We start from the raw sequence: 26,221 nt of genomic DNA, 5'->3' as shown, positions 1-26,221 counted from the left end.
CAAGGAAGTTCTCCTTAAAAGAAAGATTATGAAGATATATTTCAAACCTAGTTCAATCTGTCAAAGCAATCTGTGTTTGTAAATTCTAAATTTACACTGAGTATATCAGTATATCTTACCAATCTGTACATGTGTACAGTCCATTCAAAGTACTTCATTTGCATTCGTGGTCTGTATAAGAATGTACACAATCACTCCCATTCTGCGCTAACACCTCTACAGATCTAGTTCTGAGAAGACCTTTAGCAGTAGAAGCACTTCTTTCCTTATTTTAGATGTTCTCTCCTACCTTACTAGCTCACAGATTTGTTCAGCACCAAGTATAACATGTTACAAATTTGGACTCTTTCAGGTTACATATATTCTGAAATAACACTAATAATTTTGTTGAGGTAAAGAGTAATCAAATTATCATAATAATTAATTGTGTTAATGGAAAATCTGTTTTCCAGCATTTTTGCAAACAAAAAATGCAAACACAGGACAAGACTGCTAAGTGTTTCATATGTTTTCCACAACAATAACAGAGGGTACTTGTCTTAGAGAGGTAAATGTGTACCATTCATTACACCTAGCCCTACCATCAGACATAGCCACATTTAAAATTGTTTCTTTTCTCCAACATATAAATTATTTGAGTAGTGCTAAAGTCGCTCCATCAATGTAGTGATCTAGATTTGCAAGTCATTTTACCTTACAAATGTCTAATCAAGGTTGCTGTGGTATTTGCTGGAGGTGAGTTTGCCCATAAAAGTCATTGTGAAAAGGCCATGGTGACATCTATCTCAGAAATGTAAGACAGTGTAGTGATTTTCATAAAAACTTGTATTAAACATAATAATTTACTTATAGTTGCTATTATTTGACTAATCTGGTATTATTTATGCAGCTATAGACATGTTTGTGAGGTAGATGAGGTAGAAGATGAATGTATTAGCCAGGTGCTTCCAGACATTACAAAGACATACATGAAGTTGCCCACTTTGTATGAACAAAATTTTTCAGGCTCTCCACTTCATGAACTCATGTTTCATCTGATATCAAACTCCCCACTAACAATATTCAGAAAACTTTTTTTACTAATCTGAAATATCTAATCAAAACATGTAAGGAGTACAAAAAAAGTGTTTGCCTCCACTTCTAAAGCAATCTTCCAGATTTTAAAGGAAGAGAGTTCCTTTATTCTGTCCCACTCTTCCCCTCATCGTAACTTCTTTTAATTACAGTTGCTTACCAAAGCTTTTGCATGCAAAGAGAATGAAAATGCCACTTAAAGAGTCATTATTAATCAATACTGTGTCAAAGACTGCCACTCTTTGTAAAGCAGTCTTTTGCTCTACAGGTTAGAAAATGTTAGTTTTGGCTCCATATTTCTGAAGAAACAAAATCTAAAATGATATAGAAATTGCCAAAAATGCCATCCTGATTTCAGTTCACTTCTGTTCTTTCCCATATTCAAGGACACAATAAGGGAATAGAGAACAGGGAGGAAAAATCCACGTGCTGTAAGTAGGAATAACACAGATTAAAAGAAAAAAAAAAAGTCAGCTGTAACTCCTCTGTGGCTTTGGACAGATTTACATCAAGCTAATTCCTTTATTTATACAAGGATGTGAGCTGAATCCAACCAGCTGAATCGTGCAGTCTACAATCCAAACATTTCAAATATCTCAGGTCTTCGTTCCAACCTCTAAAGGATTCTAGAATTTCCCTTTCTGCTCTGACGATTTCCAGGAGGAGAGGCATCTTTTGCTCCTTATTTAGCCTGGTATCTTACCTTCTCTCCACTCTTGACCTTTCAGTGTGCGATGATTTATAGAGCAGAGAGATGATAAGAAGAGAATACCAAGCACAGTTCAAAAAGCAGAAGCAAACTTTAGTTGACCTTTCCTGTAACCAAACAAAATGGGGACAGCTTCTTGTTTTCAGTTCACATATGAAAAGATTGTTAAAAACCTAATTATTTAATAATCTATCTTCTCCACAATGAAAAGAACAAAATTTTGATAGCACTTTAAAGCAGTGCAAATAGCAAATAACCTCTGCCAGTGGTGAGATTTCACAGCTACAGAAAATGTAGTTCTAGTTAGATAATGGAAGTTCCTTACTTGTCAAATGCAAAAGGCTGGCATACTCTCTCCTGTCTCAGCCCATTACATAAACCTGAATTGAGCATCATCATTATATGTAGCTGAAATATTCCTCCCCAACAACCTTCATAAGTAGAAGCTCTAGATGAACTTAATGCTAAAATGATCTGTAACTGTTACTACAGTATTTTCCTGTATACCCTGAATATACATGAAAATATTTTGCTTGGAGCAGCTTATTCCTTACCCCCTTCCTTCCAATCCAGTTTCCCACAAGCTTCATTTTCTGAGTTCTTTTATTGCAGTAAAGAACCATACATGCAGACTATGGTGAGAATATAACTACCAGAAACATAATTCATGTTTTTGTTCTTCCTGTATTTTACAATAACAATTACAGCAATAATATACAGAAATAGAGGCTTCAGTGCTTTCTTTTACATCATCACCATTTTTTGCGCTTCTAAACACAGAAATTCTGTGAAAACAACCTCACCAAATAAGCCATTTGCCAGCAAGCATTAATAGTAAATATGTAAGAGATGGAAAAAGCATAACAAAGAAACAGACTTTGAAAGTTTTCAGAAAAATTCATTTTTGATGACTGTTGCCCAGTATAAGAGGACAAGGAAACTGCTGTGGAAAAAGAGGGAATGTCTTTGTTCTGTATTCCACTGATACAAAGCAGGAGCAATGGGGTGAGTGCTTGTAGATATGAGGAGGGTTCACAGCAGTTCTAGAATTTCTTGATACTTTCTGAGGAGATATAATAACACAACCAGACTTTTCATATTGTTCGCACCAAAGGGATTTTCTTTCATTTTCGGATAGTTCTCAGGTACACCAGATATGCATACTCCATACCCCAGGTTGAATTTCTAGTGTCTTATCTGTTTTATAATGAGGAAAAAACAGAAAAGTCAGATTGATTTGCTCAGATCCATTTCTCTAGGTTCACATGAGAAATGGATCATTTGGGATCCAAATTCAAGCATTCTCAGAATTAATTTTATTCTTACATTCCCAAAGTTTCATGAATTGAGTGCTGGAAGTAAATAGCTTGCTACTCATTCTTGCTATTTCTCATTCCGATGTTAAATATTTACAGCTACAACAAAAACAGCAAAAAATACCTACTGGATTGAGTGGTATGATAGGACACAGTGCAAGAAATAATAAGAATTATCCTTAAAAAAAATACAATAATTTTGTTGCAAACCAGTTTGGAGCCAAAAGGAAAGCACAAATGTGAAAGCCTGATTTTGATCAATAACCATATTTATACTAAACATCAATCTTGTCTCCAAATTCATTGAGCAGAATTGCAGAAGAATGTAATTTCCTTGCCTTACATCAATTCTAATGAATTTGTTCTGAAGGAAATTGTTAATACCTTAAGCCCAATTCTTTATTTTCTATCTGCAGTGGAAAGTTTTACCAAATGCTTAAGTATTTACAAAGAATACTTAAAAATTCTGGCAAATTCGCAAAAGCACTAGATATTCAAAGAGAGTAACCAGTTTTAAATTTGTAGATCAGCCAGGCTATGACATTGAAACTGCTTGGCACTTCTCAGTCTTCCACCTCTCTCTGGGGCAGATGCCAGATATCATGGCTCTACAGAGGGTCAGAGAACTCCTTTCACAGTTTAAAACACCCTTCCACATGCATATCAAGGTTTAGGCTTGGGAACCTGACCCTTTTCACTGACATGACACTGTTTGCCTGAAAAATGTCTTTCCAACCTTTTCTTCTAGATTTTGATTTTTTTTTTTTTCTTCAGAATTTTTCCTGTTTTGCCTGTCAGCTTTTACGGAGGAGTAAGTGAATCAGCTCGGAAAGCATGAAGGAGTAGGAAATTCTTACCCAAAGTTGTCATATTATCTTTTGGCCACCTGGCCTGAAATTCAGACATAGCAGAGAACATTTGAGTTTGGTATTTTAAATATAACACTATTATTGCTGCTTCAAGGTAATATAAAGACCTTTCCTGACTTTTGGGTGGAGATGCAAAGAAGGAGTAAATTCATCATAGTTGAGACTAAAAAGACAGCATTACTCTGACCTTGACTACACATTTCATTAAACAGGAACTATTTTCAGTTCAGATGCCTTTTCATACCAAAGCAGAAGGTCATTATGAATGCTTTTAACCCCCTTCCCTTTCCCTAGAAAAAAGACTCAGGCTTGTCATTTTTTACTGTGAATTTCAGGAATAAGTTTTTTTTTTTTTTTTGGTAGTAGTTGTTGTTTTTGTTTTTTGTTTGTTTTTGTTTTTTTGAAGGCAAATTAAGAGAAAATATTTAGTCTAATTAATATCTGCATATAAAGAAACAAGAACAAAGGACTTGAAAAAAATCTTGCTTTGATAATTTTTTCTTTTGCCATTAGACATATAAATCTATAATTGCTCAGTTATACAAGTTGCATGATGTTACTCCTGCATTGGTTGGGCTGAGAAGACTACAGTAGTATAAATTCTGACCCTCCTGCCCCCCTCAGTTAATACAGCAATAGAGAATAATTCTGTAAATTTGCTATTCCTTAGTTTAATTTGGGAACTAGGGCAGGGGGCAGGGGAGGGGAAGCATATTTTCTATAATAGCCAAATTAAGGTAGAATTGTATTTCTTTCTTCAGTGCCTAGGTGAATGAAACATATTTCTTAAAGAAGTCATATAGGGGTTCAAACTGAGCTATTATGCTAAAGTATATAAAATTAAAATGACAATAACTATTTTTATTGACTTCCATGGATTTTTTAAATAAGTCCTCATTCTAGTAAAGTCATCAGAACTACATAGGGTTCATAGCAATCTTATGAATCTATCTTATTCTCCAAAAGTCCTCTTTTTTTTTTTTCTTCTGGCTTTTGCTACTAAGATGAAAAGTGAGAATTATATACCTTTCTCATGTTACTTTTTTTAGGAGTTACATGTATATTTATTAGACATAAAAAACAAATATTGACCTAAGAAAATTTGAGAGCTTCTCTACTGAAGTCATAGGTTATTTTTTTTGTTGTTGCTTTTTTGTTATTTTTTTAGTGTAGTAAAATTAAAATTGGCAGTAAAAATATATATTAATAGAATCAAGTATTGATTCAGTACTGCTGTTGCTGCACACGCAACTTACTGGAAAAGAAAAATTCAAAACACTAATAAGGTTTATAGTGTAGTCTGATATAAATTGTATTACACAATTCTAAGTTCTCTGACAAAAAGAGCAGATTAGTCATTTAAATAATTACCTAAAAATATTCAGGATCGCTAAAATTCTACAGTATCAGTTTAGCAAATAGACCCAAGTAAAAATATAAACTACCTTAATATTTGGTTTCTTCAAATTTGAGGCATTAATATACACAAGATAAACGTAACAAGCTAATTGCTAAGTTCTATAAAAGTGAGAGACTCTCCTTGTTTGCATTTCGCTGTTTCAAATGTTGTTGTTAATATTAATAAAACTACAGTTTTATACAAGTCAGAAACACAGCAAAATACATACAGATGTGAACCTAACTAGCACTTTTCATTAAGTACCCTGAAAATTAAGACAGTGAAAAAGTGTAGATTTAATAAGACCTATTTTCAAGATGTACATTTTATCAGATTCCATACGTTGTCATTCTTAGATTTGAGTATGCATAACTTGTTCTTGTTTTTGGGACACTAGAGGAGGCTCAGGAGTTAGGATTTTTTGTTAGTTTGTTTGTTTAACTAGGCTGAGCAAATTAGAAAATAGGCAATTGGATGATGTACTATAAAAATGTATTTGTTTTTGATGCTTCAGCCTTCATCTGAATTATGTTGAGACCGATTCCGACCTTAGAGAACTATGCTTCTATATACGTACATATTTAGGAATCTGAAGAAATGCTCTGTAATAATTCTTGTCCCCATGGAAACTTCAAGCCTTGCCTTTCCTCATCCTGCTCTGAAAGGAAAAGTGTTTGGGATTCTTTTGAATTTGGTTGGTTAGTTGGTTTAACGCTTTTTGTTATGGTTCCATGTTTTAGACTTCATTTATCACACTAATTTCTTAACTATGCCAGCTGCTTGTAAATATTTTTACTGAAATATTATGTAAAACTAGATAGATCTAGTTTTTTCTAAACTTAATTTTATTAACACTGAATTTGCAGTGCATTTAGTAACAGTTTATTATGAAAAAAAGCAAACAAGGTATTTTTAAAATGTATTCTACATGGAAACTAGCTTCTCCACAGTTAGCATTAAAGACCCTGGCAGACCTTAAGGTTATAAATATTCCATAAGATTTTGGAGTTAAAGGGTTTTCTGATCAAGATAATATCTATATTTTCTACTAACAGTAAAATATATTGCACGTAAATTTTACTACAGAATTAGAGCAATTTAGCATCTCTGACACTCTGAGCATATCTTCCCTTACCATTGTCTTCTATAAAGTCTTTCTTCAGCCTTACTACTGAATCATAGAAAAAAAATACAGACAGGAAGGGACTTCCTATCCAGCCATCCAGTACAATTTCCTACTCAAGGCACTCTCCACTCTGATTAGGTTTCTCAGGTTGGTGTCCATCTAGATATCGCCAAGAGCAGAGAACCCATAGGCCCTCTAGGCACCTGCTCCACCCGTTTGATAACTGGTACAGTGAAAAATCTTCCTTGTATCTTATCAGAATAAGATGTTTCAGCTAGCAACTATTGCATCTCCTTCTTCCCCTTTGCACCACCAAAAAGTTGATTTGGGGACAAGGTTCACTTCAGCTGAACTGCTGGTTGTCCTTTTGCTAATCCATCCAAATATGGGGATGGCCTTCATTGGTGCAAAGATTCATTACTGACTCCTGTTTAGCTAGTTTTCCATCTGGATCTCCAGTCTTACATTCTGCTAAGCTGTTTTCTTGTCATCTAGCACCAAAACTGAAGTGCAGTATAGGTTTATTCAATCTCAGAAGTCTTTAATCACCAAAGTTGAACTTCATATCATTCTTGTCACCAATTTCCTCTAGTCTTTGGAGCCTTTTGAATAGCATCCATTCCTCGAGTCTTTCTTCAGGTCACCATAGTCCAGAAACATACAGAAATTGTACTTTTCAGATTTATTTAGTTAGTTAGTTAATGTAGATTTCCTATGACATAAGATGAGGCTAAACACCCTGTAGCCCCCAGATTCTCCTTCTTCCTAATCTTCAAGATCTGAGTACAATTCCTTTTTTTTTTTTTTTTTTTTTTTTTTTTTTTTTTTTTTTTTTTTTTTACAATGATCAGCAAATTCACAAGGACTGTGAGCTCTTTCAGGACCTTTGAGTGCTTCCTCTATGGTATCTTAAGTGCACACTTGCCAATGACAAAATAAGGCAAATTGAAATTGAATACTATGATTTTCTCCATGTTATTTGCCATTAGCTCTCCAGCTCCACTGAGCACTGGACCCACATTTCCTTTACCTTTCTTTGGTGCTAATGATGTGCGTGTAGAAGCTCTTCTGGCTGCCCTTCACATCACTCATTGCTCCTAACTCCAGCTGAGCTTTGGCTTTCCTAATTCCATCCCTGCACACTTGGGCAATGGTCCTGTACTTCTGGCCAACCCATTCCTGCATTATGCCTTCTGTATTCTTCCCTTAACTTTTCTAAGTTCCTTGCTTATCCACGCTGGCCTTCTGCCACAACTTCTATGATAGTCCTTGAAATATCAGCTCTCACAGTGCACCAGATTCTCTGCTTTACTTTGAAATTTTAGCTTTTGAAGATCTGATTCTTTTTATGTTATTGTTTTGTTCTGTTTTGTTGTTGTTTTTTTTTTTTGTTGTTTGTTTGTTTAATTTTCTTTCATTTTAATTTAAGCTGATTTAATTTAGCTACTGTGATAGCTACAGGGAAATCAATGAAGTTATACAACATTGAAACAGGAGTGACACCGCAACAAAACAACATAGCACAACCTTTTAAAAATGAAGGTTTCTATTTTTAAATACAGGGACACCAGGAGTTATCAAATTAAATGGAAAGAAGATAGGGGATGAAAGGATGGAGCACAGCCCTGCTCAATAGAACTTGCTGGATGGCAAGCTGGACATCAGTTGGTAATGCGTCCTTCCAGCCCAGAAAGCCAAATGTATCCTGGACTGCATCAAAAGAAGTGTGGTCAGCAGGCTGAAGGAGGTTATCCTGCCCCTCTACTTTGTACTGTGGGGCCTTGCCTGGAGTACTGTGTTCAGATGTGGAGTCCTCAGTACAGGAGAAACAGGAACCTGCTTGAGCACGTGCAAAGGAGAGCCACAAAAATGATCCAAGGGATGGAACATCTCTCCTACAAGGACAGGGGGAGAGAGCTGGGGCTGTTTAGCTTACAGAAGAGAGGGCTCCAGGGTGACCTAAGTGTGGCTTTGCAGTACCTACAGGGGAGCTACAGGAAAGAATACGACAAATTCTTTAGCAGGGTCTATTGTAATAGAACAAGGGAAAATGGTTTCAAACTAGAAAGGAGAGATTTAGGCTGGATGTAAGGAAGAAGTCTTCCACAGTGAGGATGGTGAGGTACTGGGGCAAGTTGCCTGGGGATGCGGTATATGCCCTATCCCTGGAGGCTATCAGGACCAGGCTGGATCGGGCCCTGGGCAACTTGATGTAGCTGTGAATGTCCCTGTGCTCACTGCAGGGAAGTTGGACAAGATGACCTTTAAAGGTCCCTTCTAACTCTACAGATCCTATAATTCCAGAATTCTAAGATATAGCTAACAAACATCTACTTCAAAGCAAGTACTAACAGAGAGCATAGACTCCTGTGAACTAATTCTCCCTGGGAGTGAGGCTTGAGCTACCAGCCCTGACAAGGACGCCTCAAGAGCCTGCTTCTCACATGTCCCACCTTGCTGCAGCACAGTGAGTGCCTGCTGGATCTCAGCAGGAGCTCATGTCTTCCCCTGTGCAAGGCACAGACTATGGTTGAGTTTCTGTTGGCATTTCAAGTGTAACCATTTCACAACAGAAATGAAAAGAGCCTAATACTTGTATGAAAAAAATAACAACACAAATCTCAGCATCGCTGATTCTGCTATAATGCATATCATAATTATGTAACTATCAAAATGTTTTCTTATAGGGAACTATAGTAATCTCACTGTCTCATGATACAACGTTTCTTGAATGTGTTAAAATTCATTTGACCAGAAACTCTACAACCAGGAGAACTGATAACATCCCTGTACAATCAATGGATATCAAGATGCTACAATCACAATATAATCAAGAGAGTTAGACGAAGTGGACAGTGATAACAAAAGAGAATAAATGAAAGGCTTACCCTTATGCTGGACTCACCACAAAACACCAGAAGAGGCAATCCCCAGAAGAGATCCTTCCCCACTGGTAGCCAGCTCTTAAATAGGTCTAGGAGGGCTGGAGCCTGGCTCCACCTCTTCTGGCAGCACAGATGAATTCCCTTCACCTGTGCTCCTCTGGCTGACTCATGGCTCGCCTTAGGTGATCAATCAGAGGTTCAGGCCATGACTCAGCAGTTCCCATACAATCCCTCTAAAAGAAAACGGGAAAGCTCATCAAGCAGCCTTTAGGTATTGGCATAAAAGAACAGAAATAGCTAGGAATATTACTTTAATGTAACAAAAATGAGTAATGTGCTTGAACCATGGCTCAGCATAAATGTACATAGACGCCTAGCTTCAACATAACACAGCTTATTGCCAGTGTCAGTGAGGTAATGCTAAACTACTTCACCACACAGGTGGAGAGTGCAGTTTTGAAGACTACTGAACACTGTGAATCTCCCAATGTATCACAATTACAGAAACACCTGTGTTAAATAAGTTTGCGCTGATTCACTATGAAAATGCATAGTGTTCAATAGTCCTTAGAATTAAATGCCTTGCCAATGAGCCACAGGTGTACACCACAGGAGCACATGATAATGTAATTGTGAAGGATGTGATGACAGCTCTCAATCCATAATACCACCTTCCCAAGATGCACTCATGCATCTACTTTATATTTAGGTATTTTCTAACTATAGATTTAGAGTCATTTAAGCATGCAGCAGCAATCCAAAAGGAGTACTAAACAAAAAGGAAAAAAAAAAAAAAAAAAAACCAACAAAATAATATATAATTCAGACTTAAATCTGATTTAATGCAGTCCAGAAAAGAAAAAGAAAAAAAAAAAAAAACAAACAAAAAAACCCATTAATAATTAAAATAGACAGGATAACTTGACCTTTAATATTTTTAAACTGAGGGCTTGCCAAATGCTTAGCTTACAGAAAATGCTACAGAAACTAGACAAGATAAATACATTGAACATGTTGATTAGCAGATTATTAATTCATCAAAATCAAGAGTTTAGTTTTAAAATTCTGTGGTTGATCTCAACAATTCCTGAGGTCCTTCCAACCCCTGCAATTCTGTGATTCTGTGTGATTCTATGGTTATTTTACCTTTCTATTGTACAAAAAAATACCAAGTGATTTTTTAAAGGAATGTATTCCTGATCTGTAGACACTGACTGACTTTAAACAGTTTATTCTTTGGCACAACATTTTTGCATAACCACTTCAGGAAATTTTGTGAGAGTTAAATGAAGTGGACATTCCAGAAATTTTCTGGAGCTTTTAATCAGAAGTTTGTTAGCAGTCAACTTCCTTCTGGATGGTTTCAAAATTAATAAAAAAGAAAAATATAATATATACTATAAATGAGTTTTTTCAGTATATGTTATTGTCCTAAAAGATTCTGTAGAATGATAAAGCTATTTGTATCAATTATCAAATCATACATCTATCCATATCCACAGAGATATACTGATCTTTGTTTTAATGTATTTTTGTGGAACACAAGGTTAAATCAGGAAGATTTAATTTTGTCATGATTACAGTTATGAGATCCTGCACGCCCAGAGAGGATGACTAGAAGAAGGTGGGCTCAGGAATACATGAGAGTTTGGCAACAGTTTGTACAGAGAGCTGGTAAGCCAAATGGACTTATTCTCCTTGTGTTTGTCTATGCTCTTGGCATGGCTTTTGATTTGAATATTTGATATAAGTTTCATTTATCTTAGAACTACAAGAACAGGAACAGAAATGTCTATACTATCTAAACTGTACTAAACATTTGCTCTAGTTCATATGCTTTTACTTTGTTTTAATTCTAAAACTCCAAGGCAGCATCATCACAAGTAGGTACAAATCTGTGACTGTTTCCGTCCAAGTTGTTTCTTAGTTAAGACTTTGTCTCTCTCTCTCTTGTGTTTCTCTATTTGCAGTAATAGTGACACTAACTCACCCCTTATCCGCAGCTGAATAATGAAAAATTTCAATAAAATTTCTGCGGGGTTAAAAATAAGCAAGTCTGTCATCCCTCAATCTGCAAATATGCTAAAAGACTGAAGAAAGGGAATCATAGAATAAACTCTTCCCCTCTTATATAGCCACTGTCTGATTCATGTCATCTAATTAACATAAATGTGAATTGGTAACTTCTTCCACCAATTTGTATCTAATTGTCCATTTAAATCTGATGCAAGTTTTCTCCTCAAAGTAATGAATATTTAGTAGTACTGGGATTTTCCCTCACACTACTGTTTTGTTAATGCCCCCTTTCTGCTTTTCTGGCTCTCATACATGAAGGATATCTAGATTGCCCTTTTTAAATCCCCTGTGTACACATGTGCACACAGATTTACACCAGAGCATACCTTAGAAAAACCATTCAGTATTGCCAAGCCTGGGGCCCTCAGTATAGGAGGTATTTGGAGTTGTTAGACTGGGTCCAGAGAAGGACCATAATCATGTTCCAAGGGCTGGAGCACCACTCCTATGAAGATAGGATTAGAAGTTGGACTTGTTTATCTTGGAGAAGAGATGGCTCCAGGGAGATCTCATTATGGTCTGCCAGTACTTGAATAGAGCTTATAAGCAGATGAGGGACTGATTTTTTACACAGTCTGATAGTGAAAGGACAAGGGGGAATGGCTTTAAGTTAAAAGAAGGGAGATTCAGGTTACATGTTAGGATGAAGATCTTTATTCAGAAGGTGGTGAGGCACTGGAATATGCTGTTCAGTGGTGGATGCCATCTCCCTGGAGGTGATCAAGGTTTAGCAACCCTTCCCATACCGTGCCAGTTAGAACTAGGTCCCAACTCCAACTATTCTATGAATCTATGTCAAAATTTTCAAAGTACCATTGTTTTAATAGATATCAACTTCACTGATACCAAGGTTTAACAATGACAGACCTCAAGAGATAAAACCATGAGGCTGAAGTTGAAAAGTCAAGGTCTCTGAAACGGCTGTGGTGAATCATGCTCACTGATTGATAGGCATAGCGGTAGCACATAACACACACTAACCAGGGGATTATGCAGCTGCCTCTTAATCTCAGTAAATTTATTCAGAAATCTCACTGCCCAACATATATTTGTCTTTTTATTCAATTCCAAACATGGGTGATGCATCAACTCTGCTGTTCATTTCTGTAGCATTGATATTTTCTTGTAATACTGTTCCTTGTCCCAGATTCTCTTTCTGCTTGATTTTCTGGTCAGTCCTTAATCCTTCTCTTTTCAACATCACAGCTTAAAATGATTTAGTACTACACTTTCTTTTCTAATTCGTAGAATAAGATAAGATAGGTCATGAGGAAACAAATCTTTGCTGACAAGTAAATATCTTTGATAACGTAGCTGTCAAACATGACAAAAATCAAGAGACACTCAGAAATTGACTTAACTAAGCAATATTTCATTTTTGCTTGCATGCTTCTGATCAGTGATTTCATTAGGATATGGAATTATAGAACAAATTTTCCATCCTGGTTCAGATGAAAAACAAGGCTCAACTACAGGGACTAAAATGTCGAGGTTGAAATGCATTCACATTGCAGCCCAACTTAACTGAAAGTCCATAGTCATAAAGGAGAAAGTTGGATGTGCATTTAAGTTTTTTGTAAACCTAAAAAAACAAACAAACAACAACAACAACAAAACAACAATGGAACCTTGATGTTCTGTTGTTTTGAGATTGCGTTAATTTCTACTTATTGCCTAGAACTTGGCAGTAAGATACTCCTAAAGCGTCATAAAGATTTTTAGAGGAAAAATGTACAATGTGATATTAAAATTTCAATACATAGCACCTATCTTGAAAAACAAACACTTGGGGACTCAGATCATGTTTAAGAAGATAATGTATATTCAAGAATATAGTTGTCATGGAATTAAGTGTACATTTATTAATTTATGAAAATCATCTGCTGGCTAAGGTGTTTTAGGTGTTACTTACGGTGTCTGGAAGCCAACAGGGAAAATATCAATGGTGGTGAGGTAAACCAGACTCCAAGCAAATTGACTTGTTGAAACAAAGCAGATTTTTTAGCTATTACAACATAGTTACTTACTTGATTACAAAAAGTTACTGGTCACTATACACACTGCTTACAGGCCTCTGCATATGGGTAACTACAAAAGTATGTGTGCATTGTGTTTAAAGTAATTTCTGGTTTAGGATGGGTAAAAAGCTGAAAATTGGTACTTTAGTGGATGTGCTTGAAGAAACCAAATGGACAACAGATGTGCAGTTAGACCTGTAATCATGACAATATGTAAAAATGAATTCAGCCTGTCTACATGATGGAAATTCATTCTGTATCAAGGGACAAGAGTGTTAAATGAGTTTCATAAGATGGTTACGTACTGAACTGGTGAATTACTTTAGGAAGAGATGTTTCTTAAAGTAACCGGATAGTCTTGGTTATTTCTCCCAAGGTAGATAAAAGTAACTAAATTATACTCTAAAGTTCATTAGAGATTACATCAATGGCTTTGTTAGTTTCTAAAATATTAGCTGTACAAAGTTAAGTGTTGCTTTTTTATTCCCTTTAATCTAAGGCTGAAAGCAGCTACATTCTGTAAGAAAAAAGTGTAAGCACTTTGTGGGCGCACAGGCTCTAAATACCTAAATATTGTCAGCAGACCCAATTTCTATCACAAACATCCAAAGCATTGCTTATCAGGACATTCCTTATCAACTTTCCAGAGAATTCTACATGTAAAAGAATGGATGTATAAGTAAACTAGCAGACACATTCACTCTGGATGATGTTGAACAGAAAACCAACTCACATGCTGTTAAACTCCAGTTATCTACATTCAGTTTCAACTAGTGAAAATTCATCTTAGTCTTTATTTACACCTGTCAAAAAATACTGATGTTATCATCTAATTCCTTCCAACAAATGACCAAAATCATCTTGGCTGAATGCAAAGTAAACTATGCAGGCAGAAGTTTTTAATACTGCTATGTCTTCTTAATTGAATGCTAGACATAAGGAAAAATATCTTTAAAAAAGTAAAAAAAAAAATAAATAAAAAAAATCAAATATCAGTGAAGAAAAACACTTTTGTTGCTTTATCTATGAGGAGTTCCTGTTCTCACAGTGAATTGGCAAATTGACAAGAAAGGTGTTTTTTTTTGTAGGAAATTCTTTGCACTTGAACTTAAAACGATGATATATGTATGAGGTATGAAAATTCTCTATCCTGTTTTATTTACGAATGTGCCTTAACGCTAAACTGCTTTCTTTTATTACAGAGACTCCTATCAGAGAAATAGAAAGGCTAGCTGTGTCACTGAGACCATCTTATTTCCCATCATGCTCAAAATTTACAGTGCCATTTGATTTGAACCCTCAAGATTATATTTGAGATGGTATCTAAGAAGGAACCCTGATATGCACATCCCCACACTTTTCTCCCTCCTCTGTGTTTCTGTACCTTGGTTTCAAAAGCAGGAAAACACAATTGGCTCTCAAGCCTGGAAGGCAATCGCAGTGTGCTCTGACAGCATCCCAGACAACATCCTGTGGGAGCCAAGCTTCCTACCCAGGCAATAGTACAAAACTAGCATTTAACATAAGACTAACCTTAATTTTCCTGCTCATAGACACCAATTTGAGGGTGTTAATACCTGGTTAAGATAGATAAATTAACAATTGTGAAGTGTCTCAGCACCATGATAACACAGTATTTGAGTGACCTGTCTTTTACTGTTAAAGACTTTTGGTTTAATTAACTGCCTAAGAAAATACAGCAAAGTTAGATAACAACACTTAGTGTGCAGCCCTGTTGCTATTTTGTGATGCTAGGTAATGCAGAAAATTACAGTCTGTGATGTAGGATTTTCCTTTCCTCTCTTTTCCTTTTTTTTATTTTTCCCTCCTCTCCTTTTCTCCTAGTATAGAAAAAAAATCTTTCATAACAAACGTATATAACTGCCTCTGTGTGTTTGTAGAAAATGATAATATGCACCTTGGTAACCTTCATATAATCTTTACATGCTGTGAGATTTAATAGGATTTTCATGCTGATCTTGTAATAGCATGTTTTTAAGCCTTGCTGTTTTTCTTCAGAAGCAAGTGACCTGTGGCTACAAGAACCCAAAGTTAATAGCACTAGGTTATCTCCTGACCATCCTCCAAGTTAACTTGGGGCCAGTTATCTGTGTACACCAAAGTAATTCCTAGAATACCACAGCTAAACACTGTGGATTCATTTGTTATACATGGTATCTTTGAATTACGAATCTGTAATGTTAATTCAAATGTTTCAGCAGATGTCGAAAGACAATTATAACCTGAGGATTTTTTTTCAGCCTAAGGGTAAAATCTTTTTTCATTAAAAAATAGATTAGATTAAACAGAGGACATAAGAATGCTTTACTGTAAAGTAAACTATAAAGGGAGAAGACAAGTTAGTTCACTTTCACAGCTAATAGTTACACTGCAAAGTCAGACACATTACCACAGCACCAAATACTTTAATTTTCTTTAGAGATGAAGGAATTTGGTATTACTTTTTCTCCATTCTTAGATATCTCTTTTTCACTGGACTACTAAAAAAAGGATGCAGTCTATTATGTCTGGGAATATTTATAGGAAAAGATTGAGCAGTGAGTGGAAGTTGAAGGACTTTTAAGTCATTCACAGAATTATTTGAAAAATTAACTATTCCAAAGATATTTTACTTCTGAGATCTGATGTAATCACTGAGATGATAGATAGATAGATAGATAGATAGATAGATAGATAGATAGATAGATAGATAAATGAATAAATAAAAAAGCCCATTGTGGATCTTGAATGTTAGTTTAAAAGACTGGAAGTGACAACGAAAAGAAGCGACAATAAATGTTCAGAGAGAAAAATTAAGAAGAGGGGAAAAAAAATTATAATCAGGAAAAAGCTGGCATTATTATCTCCCAGTTTGTTTTCAATCCAATTTTCATCCATTAAATTTTCCCAGCTTGAGACAAAGTGGACATTTTCTATGCAGACAAAAGTAGTTCAGGTTTCTGTAGGTCTCTCTTGTCTTTTCTTTCTCTTTATGTTTGACAAGAACTAGATAATATCTATCAGTTCTCTGAGACCTTGATCTAGCACCAGTTGACATAGTAGAGGTTTTTCTAGTGACCGCAATAGGCTGAAGATCAGGCAGACAAAGAAATGGTGTGTATGTGCTAATAATAACAACAAATTCATCCCATACCTTGAAGGTGCATCTGATCCAATGTCCTTCCCCTTATCAAAGCATAAAATGAATTTTAAAAGACTATAAGTGCACAGCCACAGCTGTAACATCAGAATGGACCTCCAATCAGAAAATAATACAAAGCTATTAAAATGGCCCAGAGTAACTCATTTGTTCCTACAGGAAACAGGATCTCACAGCTTAAACTTCTACAAAATCTTATAAATGGTAGTATTTAGACTAAGATATACACCTGTCCATTTTGTGGTATTAGATTTACCATCTTCCTTATGAGTAAGTGAAAGAAAACATAACTGAGATCTGAAAGATTATTAAGCAGAAAACAGCAGCCAACTGCAAAGAGCCATTTCCAAGGTAACTGCAATGTGACTCCACCAAATTTAAAGGAAACAATTAGAAAGATGAATTAATAATGGTTAGTTCCTGAAAATGGCAACTCTGTATTAGCCAGTGCAAACCATCGCAGTAATTGATTCTGCTCTTCAACTCCTCATATGATCGTTATATTGCAGATGGAAAACAACTTTTTCCCCCGTTAATTTTAGAAGATGTCTGTAACCAGATAAATAACTGCTCTTATTCTTTATTCATAGAGTTCTAATTATATCTTATGTTGATGATGGCTACAATATTTGCACTTGCCTTACATTTTACATTTAAATTAAACACATATGTAAAGATTTAAAACATCTGCTATGACGTTATTTAATTTTTAGAATTAAAGATTCACTTAAAAATGAAATATTTTCTATGAAAACATTGCATAATGATAACCTAAATAGGCTTATTTGCAAGCTATGTGTTAACTTATTCTTAAATATATTTACCCACATAAATGATTTAATGACTGTCTAGGATACTTATCATGTTATTAATAGATATTTATGCATAGCAGAACACCTCTGTTTAGTGATCAAGCCCAAGATTATAAAAGTCTACCACTTTGGAGATGAAAGCTGTGTTTTAAACAGACCATCACTGTCATCTTTCATACTCAGATTTAATCTAAGAGTTTATGTTGGTCTCTTTTGTAGGCTTAGTTTAATTTAAACATGTATAATTCCAAATGTTTGTAGTCTATTTTTGAACTTCATATTGACCATAAATCAATTGCAGTTGAAAAAAACCACACATATCATGACTATTCTCTTCCGAGCTCCTACATTTTTGCACGGTTGTTAGGAAGTATCAAGTATTACCAGTCTTGAAGCAAGGGACTGGCACTGTGGTGAGAGAAAAAATATCATCAGTTGCTTTCGCCCCAGTTGTATTCAGTGGAATAAGATGTTCTCATAACTTCTCTATTTATCATTAACTTTCTACACAGAGGTTTTCATTCAGGATCAAGTTTAAACACTGGGTAGTAACCTGAACAGATTGTATAAAAATGATAAATCAGAAGTGGTGAAGTGCAGCATTTGTGCACCAGCCTTGAGTGGCTCTAAAAACTCATATCATTTTAAAAACTCCTCCTAGTGAAAATCCAAGATACAACAATGTGCCACACAAACAGACTTGACTTGGTGGACAATGTCTGAAATGTATGCGGTGGTCTTAAGGTACGAGGAGTAAAAGAAAAATAAAAGTTGTTGAAATGTTAAAAGGGAAACCAGAAAAATATGTACACATCTCTGTGTATGTCCATTTACTTTCAAATACAAATATTTGAAGATACAATAAGCATTATTTTATTGGAACACTACATTCAAGAGTTCTTTCTTTTTACCTAACAATCTGTGTGTGTAGAGCTATCAGATCAAAATATCAAAATGTCACACACTTCATGTACGAAGACTTCAGAATTTTATTTATTTATTTAATGCTGCTGAGACCAAGGAAAATGATATATGCCTTAACTTGGGAAATATTAAAAAAGGAAAAAAATATTCAAAAAGCCATGTAACTGACACTGCAGTAATTAAAGAAGCCAGGGCTACAAAGCATACACGTGAACTGTACATCTCTTGAATCCAAAGGTTTTGTATGAAAGGTCAGAGTTGTTGTTGTGCATTTACTTTGTTCTACCAGTTGTAACTGTCTCTTTATGACTGATTTAGAAGCCCAGAAAATATAGGGTTTTTCACACCCTTTGTTTTGTTTGCACTTTTCCCACCACTCTGATCATACATAGAGAGGAGTTTTCAATTGCTAGTATTTCTTACCTAAAACAGAGATCCTTATTTTTGGCTTTCTTTGTATTACTGAAACATAACTATGGGGAAAATATGTTTAGATTCATCTACTTTTCAATAAAAGATAATATATGGAAACACAGTCCCTGCACAGTTCCTACAGTGAGAATAGTAGTATTCATGGGCTCTGAACTACACGTATCAAAGAATCTGGATTTTACTTCAGTTTTTCCATGTCCGTGACTGTATTCACACTAGAGATTGATGCCTTCCTAAGAATCACAGAATCACAGAATTGTAGGGGTTGGAAGGTACCTCCAGAGATCATCGAGTCCAGCCCCCCTGCCAAAGCAGGTTCCCTACAGCAGATCACACAGGTAGGCATCCAGGCATGTCTTGAACATCTCCAGAGAAGGAGACTCCACCACCTCCCTGGGCAGCCTGTTCCAGTGCTCCGTCACCTCACTGTAAAGAAGCTCTTTTGCACATTTGTGCAGAACTTCCTATGCTGCAGTTTCCGGCCATTTCCCCTTGTCCTGTCTCCATTCACCACTGAAAAGAGTCCATCCTCGCCATTCTGCCCCCCACATCTTAGATACTTATAGACCTGGATCAGGTCCCCTCTCAGTCTTCTTTTCTCAAAGCTGAACAGACCCATAATCCAAACAGAAACCTAAAACTTCTGACAACATTACAGACACAGACCATAAATTAAATGCATTCTTGATCACTGGCATCTTTCTGCACAGAGTAAAGGATAATGAAAAGATTGAGGCAAAATAAATTAATAAATAAAATGAAGAAAGGAATCCAAATAATCAACGTCCTTCTGGATTGAGTGGTTATAGCTCCAGAAGTAAGAAGAAGATTTGATCCCTTTCCTTTTATTAAAATAAATATATTTATTTTACCACAGTATATCATTTGTTATATAGATGTGAATTGAGCTATCTTATTGGATGAAGCTTTACACTTTCAACAGAAAAGAATTCAGTCCAATTTTTGAGGTCTTACAGGACCCCATAGCAACTGAATTTTGTGGTTTTTATCCATGTTCTCTAGTGGATAGAATTCCATCCCTCAAAACTTCATACATAATTGACAAAATTTTTTTTCTGTCAAGTTCAATTCTGCAGACTGAATTATCTCTCACTTAGAAAGAAGAGACAATCCCTATAGGTCAGGTTTGAATCATGGATAGGATAAAGATGTTCAGAACCTCTCTGCCACTTGTGGTAAGCCTACAGATAAATATAAGAGTTCCATGTCCACTGCTTTTATAATAACAAGAATTAAGCTTTATTCTGTAAAAAGAAGTCAATCACACACTTCAAAATAATGATGGAAAAAAGTAGTCAGAGAAAATGTTTCAAAAAGTCCTAGAAATTCTTCTAAAATTAAGAATAAGTAAATAAGTAGAGGAAGTGCTGCATTAATGTAAGTTTTAAGGATGTTGCAGATGAACATTTTTCAAGAGCACTAGAGATGTACACATGTGAAAAAGGCTGAGGGTAACAAAGAAAACAGAAAAAGCAGCAAAGTCACCAGGCAGATCAAATCTCAGAAGTAAATCCAGAAAGGATAAAATAAAAACTTGAATGATAGTGAAGGTTAAAGAGGTGATATGTTTCTTGATGGAGAAAAACAATAGAGAATTAAATACTGAGACACAGATAAGCACAAACTTTTACCAGACAAAAAGAAAGGAAGAAATATGAAGTAAAACAGTCACATGATGACAGAATTGGCATACTCTGAAGACAATAAATTCAATATGCCTACTGCCCATGAGGATATACATTCCTAATGTTCTGCTTTAAAATCATGTAAACATAACATAAAAATAAGAGCCTTTCAAACTTTTCACTGATATTCTCAATGGGGGGAAAAGGTGCTGATGATTAAAAGCACAACCAAAGACTCTACTGGCATAAAAATACTATGATTATACACATTTATTCTTTTAAATTACATTAAGCAACATTAGCATGCCTAACATTTATGATCATTAGCAAAACTGAAGAAAGACTTGAAATATCTTTCTAGGAATTCAATTTCTCAACAGCTGTTTTTTACAATGTATTTATTTTTAGCACCTCAAGCAGTTAAAGATCATCTACTGTGATATTAACACTGTGGCTCTGATTCTACAACATTTTCCAGCACCAGAAATACAGCCCAGGGAAGGAGAATTAAATGGTTTGAACTGCTCTTGTATGTGTTCCTTTTATTGCTGTCCTGAGTTCAATACATGGATATCTTTGCATATTTGAAGTGGTTTGGCGTTACAGTATAAGTAAGAGCACAATATAGTACCTGTCTAGCTGCTAGGAGATACTGGATGTCATCTCTGCTTGTTTAATGTTGCAGTCACTAAAGGAAAAAGAAAACACAATGCTGCATTCCTCAGTTAACATGTACTTAACATCGCATGAAGAGGGAATTTCATGAAAGCTAAGGATACAAATCTTAGGCTTCTTCTCAAATGAAAAGAAAACCCAAACCCTTTTCCTTAATGCAATGCACTTTGAACCTTGTTACACCTTGTAGGGTTTATTTTATTTATTTTATTTTACGATATTCATATCTGGCTGGTGAAATCTCCAAAACATTCCAAAATTGACTAGGTTTAGAGTCACGGTCTGTCCAAGAGTGGGCTACAGCGGACTTGTCTTTGTGGAGGCATCAGGGAGGAATCACTTTCTTCAGGCTATTCCAATGGATAGCAGAGAAAAAACAGTGCTCACTTTTCCCTATCCTTCTATACTCCCTTAAGAGAACAGAGAGGGTTTTCATCCCTCTCTCTCTCATTTCTCTAATCATCCTCCTGCCCTCTTCCCAGAAAAGACAAAGGAAGGCAGCAATGACCATTTGTAACTAAAACATGTTCAAGCCCATAGGACATTAAAAAAAGTCTTAAAAAAATCTTTTCCTGTGACAGCAACATAACAATAATTTTTGAATCCAATTTACTGAATTTACTGATTGTTCCTCAACAATAAATGCACTGGTTAGTTACTCCTAAGCAAGCTTAAGGTTGTTAATTATTGATGACAGAATAAACTGTAAGCACTCCTAAATGCCCCTCTGACATCAACAATTCCTATCAGCCTTCTCTCCTATTTGAATCTTTGTATGTTAACTCAGTTTAACTTCCCATTGATGTTAAAATGAAAGCTTTTTTAATGGAGTTGAACTGTGGCAATTACGATATAATATCAGACTCAGTGTAATTATAGTTTAGTTTAAAAAAAGCTCATTTCAGTATTGGTAGATTTTCATATATGTTGGTTTCAGCACAGAGGTTGAAGTAAGTCATAACATCAAAGTGCAATCAATATGCTATATGGCATATAATCCCTTCCTCCTTCTACTTCATTCAGAGAACATATTGCTGACTACTAAGAGAGACATTAATTTTCCACCGTTGCTTCAATAATATAAGACAAGTTGTTTCCCACAAGCTAAGGCATTTTCACCCTCAAGTGCTGCCTGTGCACTCATACAACTTGAAATATTCTTGAAGGAACGGTTGAACAGCACAGTTTTATCACATGGAAGTGCTTCTGGGATCATCAATTTTGATATAGCCTTTTGTGGAAAGGATTCAAAATGAATAAGTATGATTTATTTTATTTATTAGAATAATAACAGTTGTGTTAACCCTATAATTTTTATTACTTATATGTTAACTATTATCATAATAAAAGTTAAATGTACTAATACACCATAAATTTCATAAAGAAATGAGAAGTTCTGGGCATGATAGAGAAGGAAATTTTTCATGCTTTTGGAAAAAGTTTTTTCTGAAATTTTATTTATAAGAAATTTCAGAATTCTGCTTTTTTCACTCTACTTCATAATGCAAATCTATTTTAAAGTACTGAAATAGGGGATATAGAAAGATTGAACAACAGCTGAACAGCTGTACTGCATTAACATTTTTTGCTATTTCACATCTTATCAAATGTCTGACCAGCTATAATAAGCAGACCCAGGAAGATCTCTAAATGAACAGAATTTCAACAGTGTTTCCATGAGGAACAGTAGTTACAAACGTATTTGAGCTTTCAAGAATTCCCGTTTCTACAAAGAAATATAACAGGACTAAGCATATTTTCTTAGCATCTTATTATTTATTTCAACTAACTAATAATAATATAAATACTAGATTACATGTTTTCATACTATGGTATAAGATGACAAACTTTTTATGTTTTACTTAATACCGTTTTCCTTCTCTTTTGGTCTGAATTTTAGTAAACTTAAAAGCTATCTTCATAATGAAATTTAACTGAATTTGAAGAGAAAAAGAATGGTAGCAATAACACTTTCCTCAGTCACTGAGTTAAGCTAACAGGAGCCCTGGTGATCTTTGATTGGTACTGTGCATAGCTGCACGTGTAGCTCAAGAAAAGTAATACAAAGTAAACATACAGCATTTTGGCTTATGACAATCTGTCTGCTTTCAAAAATACCAAGGCAAAGAACTGCAGATACTTAAAACAGCCCTTGTTGCTTTAAGGTTCCAGAAACTAAATCTGCATTGTATTGATGTAAATCAGTGCAAGGAAGCAGGCTTTTATAATATTTTTTAATATGTTTTATGCTTTGCTTATATGCTATACCTCTGAGGAAACAACAACAGCAAGGCTCTCAGATGTCTCTCAGCCCCTGGGAAGGCCCAAGCTGGGGAAGGAGTTTGAGGAGGAAGAAGCAGCAGAGAAGCTGCAGAGAGGCTGTCAGAAACTGACCCTAGCCCCATTCCCCAGCCTTCTGTCACTAGGAAGAGGTGGGGGAAGGTGTCGATTTAGTATTTCTCTTTGTTTCTCACCAGTTAACTTATTTTAATTGGCAATAAATTAAATTAATTGTCCCCAGTTCAAGTCTATTTTTCATTAGCAAGTTACACAGATGGCTAAGTCCTGGAGGACTGGGATCAGGCAGGAGGTTTGTATTCGTGCATCTAAATTCTACTTCAGTTCTACTATTTCCAGCTGTTGGATTTACTGCTAAGAAGTTTAGTCAATAAGAAAATAGAGCTTTGTACTTTGTCTGAATGGAGAAGAAATGGTTCATCCCTTAAAGTATAAAAAAAAAAGGGTCACTTCCATGTCCTCTGACAGTATTATTTGATTTGTACTGCACTACGAACTGCTACAGGAATTAAGAATTCCTTGGACAATATTTTACCAGCTAAGGTACAACTCACACTGCCCTAGTTTTTGCTGATGTCAATTTATTTCTTCTGGTGATGTGCACAAGGTCACTTACTTCTGGAAAGACTAAATGAAGTGATAATATGAAGCAGTCTAAGTGCTGGTAGGGCTGTAAGTAGGTTTGTACAGCCTGTCTTTGGGGAAGTCAGAATCCAGTTAAAGTTGGTACACATTTTAGTTCTAATGAATCAGTAATGGTTCATGAATCAGAGTTTCTTATTATTAATTATAGATATTATTACATCTCCATTTATAGATACAGGCTAATAAAACTTTTTCACTGTGCAACTGCAACTACAAACACCATGAGAAACTCCTTCTCCTCAGCATTAGACTTCAAACAGAAGGATAAAATCTGAGAAAAGAAGGAAAAAAAACACTAAAATGTATGAGGATTTACAGCAGATCATACACCAAGAAGAACAGCAGAAACTGAGAGGAAAAACTGGATGCTTTTTTAATGCCCAGAACATTTCAGATTCATACTGAGCACAACAAGTACATACATGGACACACACGGAAACAGAGATAATCTTCCTGCCTCAACCATGAGTTGTATTCAGACTCTGAAATCTCAAACACCTTCAAACATGCTCACAAGTTTTTGTTTTACTGTCTTCCTCAGCTGTCACCAAGTTAGGTGGTCCTGATGGCTTCTTCTTATTAATATTACCCTTCCTTTAAATTAAGGTAGGTAAAACAAACACCTTACAACATAAATGGGAAGTAATGCAAGCAGTTTAGCTACTCCTCTATTTGCTCTAGAGAAGGGAGGGAAGCAGGTGTCTCCCATGCATGTTCTTGGTGAGGGCAGCCAAAGAGCAGGACAGAGGACAACAGGTGTACCTGTGTATGCCATGTTCAGCTTTATTCCTTGTAGATCCATGTAGCCAGACCAGCAAGCAAGCCCATCTGAATGACTTTATCCCTTTGAGAAAACTGCAGTGATAAATCAGAACTGATACCTTCTGGAGTCAGAGTTTTTCCACCAATTGGTGTAGAAACTGGATCTAGCATGGAAACAGATCATTTAGCACATAACATAGTGATAGCTTTTAACCAGATACTTTGTAATTTAATAAAGTGTCCGTGCTATATTTCTAAGTTGACGAGGGCGAACTCTGCTAGGATTGAATTTTTAATTAAAACTGTTACCGCCTCTTTCCTCTTTTGGTGTCAAATAGATCATTTACATTTTCAACATAATTTCATTTAATGTCTAAATAAACGCTCCACTTAACGAAAGCATTTAAATAACATTTTAATGAAAAAGGGGAATATGATATATAGGGTTGAATTTAATTTTCTTGAGTTTAACACACATGTGGAACATGTTCTGAGCTAAGGAAAATATTTTGAACTTGATGGGCTGTAAATTACAGCCCTAAATTACAGCCCTTGGTGTATATTCTGTTTTTAATTAATTTTCTTAGTCATTCTCCATAATCCTAATAGTTGCCCCCCAAAAAAACCAACTGTAGATGCCTTGAGGTGGGGGGGGAGAGGGAGAAAAGCTGTACATTTACATTTTTGAGATATTTAACAAAAACTTCATAACCAGGAGTAATAAAAAAATAACATAAAATCTTTCCAAGTTACTCAGTGAAAGTCCTGGTCAGGCTAGACTTTGATATAAAGCAAGTGCTTTTTTTTCCACTCTATGAACATAGACAGATTTATTGTTTCCTAATAACCTAAAGAAAATATAGCAGTGAAGCATTCTCCCATTATATTTATTATGTTAAAACCTGGCATTTAAGAAATATCACAGAAGCAGGCAAAGAAAAAACGTATTTCTACCAGTCATATTAAACTACAAGAGATGGTTGAGATGTCTAGCATTTTAGATACAAAGCTATACTTAGAGAGAATTCAAGTCTGTTCAGAAATTCTACTATAACTGGAACTAATGTAAACTTTGTAAAAGCATACTACTTAGTACTTGTAGTAATTGTACTTACCTGTGCAACTGAGGTAGGTTTTCAGGTTCACTTCATATAGATACTATAATATCAGACGAACTACAGTGAAAACAATTTCCATTTTGTCTTGAATAATGTAATATCATCTGGGGACAAATTAAAATGACGTCTATGTGTGGTAACACTAAGACTGGATTTTCCCTTTCTTTTGAATGTGAGATAAAGATGTGAATGGTCAAGAATCTTGTTGCTATGAAGATTTATTTTTTGGCCATATATATATATATATATATATATATATAGGAGCTCTGTGTATGTT

At 35.3% G+C, this 26,221-nt stretch overlaps 1 long non-coding RNA gene across 1 annotated transcript; it reads right to left on the bottom strand.

Annotated features, from left to right (window-relative positions):
• Nucleotides 1-1,916: 1,916 nt before the first annotated feature.
• Nucleotides 1,917-26,221, bottom strand: LOC125691120 (uncharacterized). The gene is made up of 3 exons (XR_007375926.1): nucleotides 24,827-26,221; nucleotides 9,382-9,611; nucleotides 1,917-2,980 (listed from the first exon to the last, which is right to left on the bottom strand). It is a non-coding gene; the product is annotated as an uncharacterized LOC125691120 (long non-coding RNA).

The sequence above is a fragment of the Lagopus muta genome, chromosome 3 (genome assembly GCF_023343835.1).
Source record: "Lagopus muta isolate bLagMut1 chromosome 3, bLagMut1 primary, whole genome shotgun sequence".
Lineage (NCBI taxonomy): Eukaryota > Metazoa > Chordata > Aves > Galliformes > Phasianidae > Lagopus > Lagopus muta.
This window is presented reverse-complemented; position numbering and strand designations above follow the sequence as displayed.